A 7,785-nucleotide genomic window follows, 5' to 3' on the forward strand; every position below is an offset into this window, starting at 1 on the left:
TGTTGATGGAATGGCAACATGGATGTGGTTCGATCCGGCATCAGTAGTGGTGGTGAGACCATTTTTGAGTGTACCTTGGAGGGCAAGGGACAAGAGTGTGCACAGCTCTGGTGCTGCGGTCTTGGTGGTGTTAAGGAGTCACTTTGCTGTTGCTATCTAGGTCTTGGGCGTGACAAACCTTGGTACAAGTACAATGTGTCATGGGGGAAAGTTTCAACAGCTCTTGCATTGTTCTCAGGTTCGAGTTTGCAATAAACATGTGGTAAATAGTCTCCAGTTATTCCCAATTTCCAGCTCTGCTGGCATTGCTGTGTGGTTGCATGTATGAATGGTTGTATAGAAAAATCTAACGAGGCACTGTTGTATTGTAGGGGATAAAGTCATTCTATGAGTTGAAATCATTTTCCATTCCACTCTTTACCATGAACTCTGAAAAGTTCTCTTGTGAAAGTAGGGCCTCAATAGTATCTTGCACGTCACCTGTAGCAAAAAGTGTTTCCAAGTGCTTTCAACAACATGCAGTTTCAAAGAACTTAACACTCAATCTCATGATTACCCATTCACATACACACTTGTGGTGGCAGAGCTGCTACATCAGACACTCGTCTTGATCATTGGGAGCAACTGGGGGCTTAGTGTTTTGCCAGTGGACATTTTAGCATGCAGACATTAGGAGCCAGGGATCAAATGACCAATCTTCCCATTGGTGGGGTGCCTGTTCTACCAACTGAGCCACAAGTGCCACAATCTGTTTTGCAAATAAGTTCAGGACCCCCTTGATGCTGTCATCAGGACCACCCTTATTTTTGGCAGGGTACCTTGCATTCTGAGGATTTAGTTCCTTTTGACCAAAGATGATTTCAGGGATCTCCAAATGTTACCTGTGTTTTTCTGCAGCTATACCTTCATTTTTTTGTGCCCAATCCTCTCCTGTATATCAGGGTTTTCTCGGGTTTATCGTCAGAAAAACAGCTAGCAAAAGGACAGCACATGTTGGATGTTTTGGGGATCAAGTCCTACAGGTCAGACTGAGATAGTTTGGACATGTGCAGAAGAGGTATAATAAATATATCAGTAGAAGAATGTCTATAACAGAATGATAGAACAGAATAACAGAATGATGTCCAACTTTGTGGCCATTTTCAGGTCAGCACTTGCAAGCCTCACATCTTTTTTGAGGAATCCCACATGGGGATGTGAGAGATATTTCTGAAGACAGCTCACACAAAAACAAAGTAGTTATAGACAAATAAATTTGGCTGTCAGAGAAATTAGGACAACCCTGATTGCCTTTGGGCTTTTATTTAACCATAGATGGGATTTGGCAAATTTCCGTCTTTTCACAACTTTGACAGCTCAGTTTAATGTGTGGAACACAAGCAGCACAAATTTAGGGTGAATTCTGTCACGCTTCCTACATAGTCTGGCACATACACCGCTTCACACACAGACACATGAGAGTTGCTGAAAGACTTTGCAACCTCAGCTCATTTATATTCTCAATTTGTTCATTTTTGTTAATCATGTTTTCTTGAAGCTGCTCTCGAAAATGTTCTCTAGCTGATTTTTTACTTACCTCAAAAAGATATTTGTCCCCATATTTGTCACAGTTAAGTTTTAAAGTCACTGCACACCAAGAAACGTATTTTTTGTAGCCTTAATTAACAATAAAAAAACAACAACAATAATAATTATTATTATTATAGATCTATACATAAAGCACTCTCAATCAAAGTTCTGTACAATAAAGACAAAATAAGAGCATGACACAATGAAATACAAAAGATGTGTTTATTCTTTAATTCATTGCTATCTATGCTGCTTATCCTGCCGTCAGAGTCAAAGGAGGTGCTGGGTTCTATTCCCGTACAGAGACAAACAAATAGAAAGCACACATAAGGCCTTATTTCTGCTGTATATTTAGACTGTGATAGGAGAACCCAGAAGAAATCCATGAAGACTACGGGTAGAACATACAAATTCCACACAGCAAGGTCCCCTGTGAGAATAAAACCAGAGAACTTCTTGCTATGATCCAAAAGTGCTAGCCACTGCTCCAGTATGCTACTGTATTTGTCCAAGAATGCATGTTTTTTTCTATTCCACCTTTCCTGTAGTCAAGGTCATGGTGGGCCCAGATGTCTCCAGTTGATCAACTGCATGGTTTTAGACTGAGGGAGGAAACACACAGATGCAGAGAAAACATCAAACTCCATACAGAATGGGGGGGCACTAGTGAGCAGGACATGGAGTAGGTTGCATTTGCCAGAGCACCCGCGGAGCCAATAATATTTATTTCACAAAACAGCTACATATATGAGAACCAGCCTACTAGTTGACGAAAGACAGTATAAGGAGACAAATGAACAAACGATTTGAATCGTGGAAAAGCTCCAAAAATATAAATATAGCACCAAAGATAACACCCCGGGGCCCATGAGAACAACGAGCCAGTGTAGCGCCACACCTGATGCTCCAGATCAGCCCCCTCCTAATAAGACCAAAAGCCCAGGTATGGCAACTGAAGATATTAAAGCAGAGATCTTATCCTCCTAATAACGCAAAACTTATTTGGGTAGAAATCAGCCATATGAGGGAAGAAATAAAGGATAGGAAAGGTGGATTGTCAACATGTCCCAATGAATTGACCTCACTACAGCCACAGCTACCAGCTTTCAAAATCAGGTGTCAACCCTCAAAGAGCGTTGTTAGGATAAGGAGGGGAGGAAGAGATGGAGCAACATCAGAATAGCTGGCGTAGTGGAGCAACTGAACCCTAGCTCTCCCAAAGAGCTAGCGAAAGCTATCAGAGAAGTCTCTCGGCTGGACCGGGATGTAAAGGTGGACCCTTCACACTGGGGGTTTGCTTCCAGGAACCCAAGGGACCAGGAGAAACCACAGGTGATAATCATGAAATTCATTGGCGGGCCGTGCATTTCACACCTAAGCCTTCAATAGTGCTCCGAATCAATACACCCCCCAATAATTAGTTTATGGCTATAAAAAAACATCTTATTATGCAGAAATGCAGTATAAAGAGAGGTGCATCACAGATAGATAACTCGTGTAGCCACAATAAATGCCTTTATAGCAAACAGCTGCGACACATGAAAAGCACCAATAATAACCTTATAAACTTGCAGTATTATTTAGGAAAATAGCAGCATTTCACTCACCAAAAATTCTGATCATCTGTAGACAAAATCCATCCTCCTTTCTTCCCTCAAAAAGAGTTCAATTATACTGTCGTACAGATTATATGTGCGCTTCAGCTCCATCATGAAGTCCTTTTCTATTGCCATTGAATCTAATACTAATGTCGAGCTTGCCCTGTCTTATTCCTGGCATAAGTTTTACTTCGTTTTAGGGCTGAAAATGTCCGCTTGACAGAAGCAGTCAACACGGCATGCACCGGTGGTCCGGCAGTGCTTTGGTGTCTCATTGCTGCCTTGCTAAGGTAAGTCAGATTTGCAAACCCAGTGTGGCTCCAAACACCATGTCAATCAGTGGCAAATAAGCACTCCCAGCAATGCAATTTGCAATTTACCTTGGAGCCTGTGAGCCAAGAGTACCGGTCATAGCTCGTGATTTGAAAATGCTTTAATATGAAAATGCATGTCTGGAAGAGGCACAACCAAGGGAAAAGCTATGAAAGGAAGTGAACAGACCATTTGGAATTATTTAATATGTATTCATGGACAAAATATAATTATATAATTACCATCTATGATTCATACTTTTTTAGGCCAGCAGAGAAGGCCTTGCAGGGCCTGACGGCCCACCACTGATGAAATTGCCCTACAACGGAGATGCTATGGAAATTCTGTGGAAAGCCTGGGAAAATGTGCCACTGACCCATAACAGACAAAAGATTGCTATATTTCCCGTCTACACTGCCACTGTAGCTCAGGTGAGAGCTGCCTTTACAGATGTACGAAAAGCATCGCGAGGTCGTAGAGATATCCGCTATGGTCTACCCAGTGAGACTCATAGCATTAGGTTAGGGAATTTATAGACCCCCAAAAGGCCCTGTAGTATGTCAATACCTTTCTCCCAGAAGGCTCTAAAAGACTGAGCTGAAAAGCTAAGTGTATCCCCACTATATATAACAAAATAGAAAGAAGAGGTAACGATCATGACTGGAGACTTTTGTATTACAAGTTATCTTCATTATGCCCTTGTATTTTTACCATGTATCAATCCCAGTTCATATGTGAAACCACATGGTGGAACAGTAGGTAAACTTTTTTCCACGATTAACATAAACTATATACATATATATATATATATATATATATATATATATTCATTGAGCCATATAATTTACGATACTTTATGGCTCCCACTCCTATTATTTGTTGCCCTATTGTAAATAGGTCACAAAAAGTATAGTGAATACTATGAGGAGATATAATTGTCTTTTAAAGTTAAGTTTTGTGAACATATTAGATGCTACATGACTGTAAAGAGCTGTTTGATTTGATAGAAAGTCCACAAGTTGGTTCTTGATGACTACTTTCTTTTTATCTAATGTCTTTGTCTTTTCTTAGCACACTAAAGCACAGTTAATTTCAATCTAGGCTGTGCACTTTTGCTGCTTGTTTAGCAGCGAGGGACCAGGTCCCAAATGCCGTTGGTAATGTTTGTTAATGATAGTTTTAGTTGGTTTTGTATCTTTTTTGATTTGATCCCCTATTCTATGGGGATCCTGTGTTAAACATTAGAACATTATTTCCTATTGTCAGGCACATTTCTTTTATGTCAAAGCTAAAAATCCATGGTATAACTGTAGAAATTTTCTCAGTTTAGTCCACTCTGCCAGGTTATATAGTCTGGTCCTACTCCAAAAATCTTCAGATTACGCTATGATACATATGGTATATCTACCTTTGCCTCTGCATCTCCTCCCTTGCTTTCAGTATTGGGCAATACAGTATAGCTGAAGTCTGACTAATGAATGCGTTAAAAATCGCAAATAAAGAAGGGTATTCATGACCCAATTAAAAAAAAAGAAAATATTGAAAACAGGGCAAGCAAACTGTTAGCATTCAGACACAATCCTCCAACATAGTAAAAAATAAAATCACAATAGTGCCACAAAACCAAAAGAAATAAAAGAGGCATCTTCAGGGCTTTACAATTCATTGTATAAGAATTCAGACACATGTAGTGCTGATGCAGAACTTGCAGAGTACTTAAAAAGCATAAAACTAACTGAACTGACAGACTCACCAGCCAAGGAGTTAGATAAGCAAATTGGGGAACCGGAAATTAAGCAAGTTATTGCATCACTTAAGAAGGATATGAAGGTAGTTGGTGTGAGAGAGGAGGATACAGAGAATAGGGTTAGATGGAGAAAGTTGACTCGCTGTGGCGACCCCTAACGGGAAAAGCCAAAAGAAGACAAAGAAGATTTCATCACTTAAGAATAACAAAAGTCAATGTCCAGATGGATACCTCAATGAAATTTTATAAAACCTTTAAAGGCCTGCTAGCACCCCTCTTACTAAATGCATACAGATATGCCCTTAATTCTAAAACTATGGCACCATCTTGGACTGAGGCAACAATAGTTGTAATTCATAGGGGGTAAAGTCCCTAATGAATGCCAGTCTTATAAGCCAATATCATTGCTAAACAAAGATTTGAGTGTATTAAATGCAATTCTAGCTAGAAGGTTAAATAAGATAATTACCCAAATCATTCGCCCTGATCAAACAGGCTTTATCTCTAGAAGGTCTACGATGTGAAATCAGTCAATAATCGTATCTATAGATGCACAGAAAGTGTTTGATCGGGGTATCATGGAGATAGTTATTTCAAACACTAAAACTATTTTGATTTGGTCCAAATTTCGTAAATTGGGTTAAAACACTTTATCCATCCCCACAAGCAGCCTTTAAGTTTAATCAGAGATCAGAGAGATTTTCACTAGAACGAGGATACAGAAAAGGCTGCTCCTTAACACCGCTGCTGATTGCTATCAGTATCAAGCCACTTGCCCAGCTTATTAAAGACAATAACAACAAAAAAGAAATTATTATAAATCAAGAAGAACACAAAATTTCGCTGTATGCAGATGATGTTTTACCCTATTTAACAGAACCCAGTTCAACAATCCCATATCTAAAGGAGCTCCTATCTAGTTATGGATATTATTCTGGATATAAAACCTCTTTTCCTTTCAGTTTTTCCCTTCAGGGGTCGCCACTGTGAATCAACCCACTCCATCTAACCCTATTCTCTGTATCCTCCTCTCTCACACCAACTACATTCATATCCTCTCACTACGACCATACAGTAAATCTTCTCCTTCGTCTTCCTCGAGACCTCCTGCCTGGCAGCTCCGATTCCAGCATCCATTTACCAATATATTGACTATCTCTCCTCTGCACATGACAAAACCATCTTGGTCTTTCTTCTCTGACCTCCTCTTTGTGTTGTTACTCTGATCGACTGATTCCTGAACCTATCCATCCCGGTCACTCCAAAAGAGAACCTTAGCATCTTCATCTCTGCGACGTCTAACTCTGCCTCCTGTCTTTTGGCCATTGTAATTGTTTGTAGCCAATACAGCATCGCTGGTCCCACCACTATCTGGTACAGATTTCCTTTCATTCTGGCTGATAGTCTTCTATCGAATAGTACCCCTGACAGTTTTCTCCATCCACTCCTGCTTGAAACTTTCTCTTCACCTCTTTTCCACACTCTCCGTTGCTCTGGAAAGCTGACCCAGAGTACCTGAAATCCTCCAACTTCTTGATCTCCACTCCCTGTAGCCTCACCGTTCCACCTGGGCTCCTCTCAGGTGGAGCCCAAATCACCTGGGCTCCTCCTATTCCAACACATATACTTGCTACGACTAAACTTCATTCCTCTCCTCTCCTGCTCTTGCTTCCACCTCTCTAGATTTTCCTCTACCTGTTGTCTGCTCTCACTTTTGATCACTCATCTACAAACATCATGGTCCACGGAGATTCGTGTCTAACCTCATCTGTCAGCCTGTCCATCACTACTGCAAACAAGAAGGGGCTCAGAGCTGATCCCTGATGAAGTCTCACCTCCACATTGAACTTCTGATACTCTACAGCACACTGCACCACTGTCTCACAGCTCGCATACATGTCCTGCATAATCTAACAGACTTTTTTGCCACTCCAGATTTCCTCATTCAATACCAGAGTTCCAGGTCTACAAAAACACAATGCAACTCCCTCTGGCCTTCTCTGTACTTCTCTATTAACATTCTCAAAGCAAGTACTGCATCTATAGTACTCTTTCTAAGCATGAAGCCATACTGCTGTTCACAAATGCTGACTTCTGCTCTCAGTCTAGTTTCCACTACTCTTTCCCATAACTTCATTGTATAGTTGCCAAAATCCCTTACCGTGGGAGCTGCCACCTTACCGTGGTGGAGGGTTTGCGTGTCCCAGTGATCCTGGGAGCTATGTTGTCGGGGGCTTCATGTCCCTGGAAGGGTCACCCAAGGCAAACAGGTCCCAGGTGAGGGACCAGACAAACTGTGGCTCAGACCCACTGCCTTGTGGGTTAGTCTGGGAAGACAAAAGGCTAGGGGAGCAGACCCTAAGAGAAAAGCACGTGTTGGGGGCACACGCAGGCGGGTCACAACGAACCGTGAACCCGGCAGCCTCCAGCAGCATGTCAGTGTGCTATGAGGTGGCAGCCCCACCATCTGAATAGCCATCGCAGGGCCAACTACCCAGCATGGTGAAATAAACCAGTTACGAAACCAACCAAAGCAACCAGATTAAACCGGACGGATCT

This window comes from Fistularia commersonii, chromosome 5 (genome assembly GCF_037954325.1).
Source record: "Fistularia commersonii isolate RoL2024-O1a breed Wild chromosome 5, RoL_Fcom_v1.0, whole genome shotgun sequence".
NCBI lineage: Eukaryota > Metazoa > Chordata > Actinopteri > Syngnathiformes > Fistulariidae > Fistularia > Fistularia commersonii.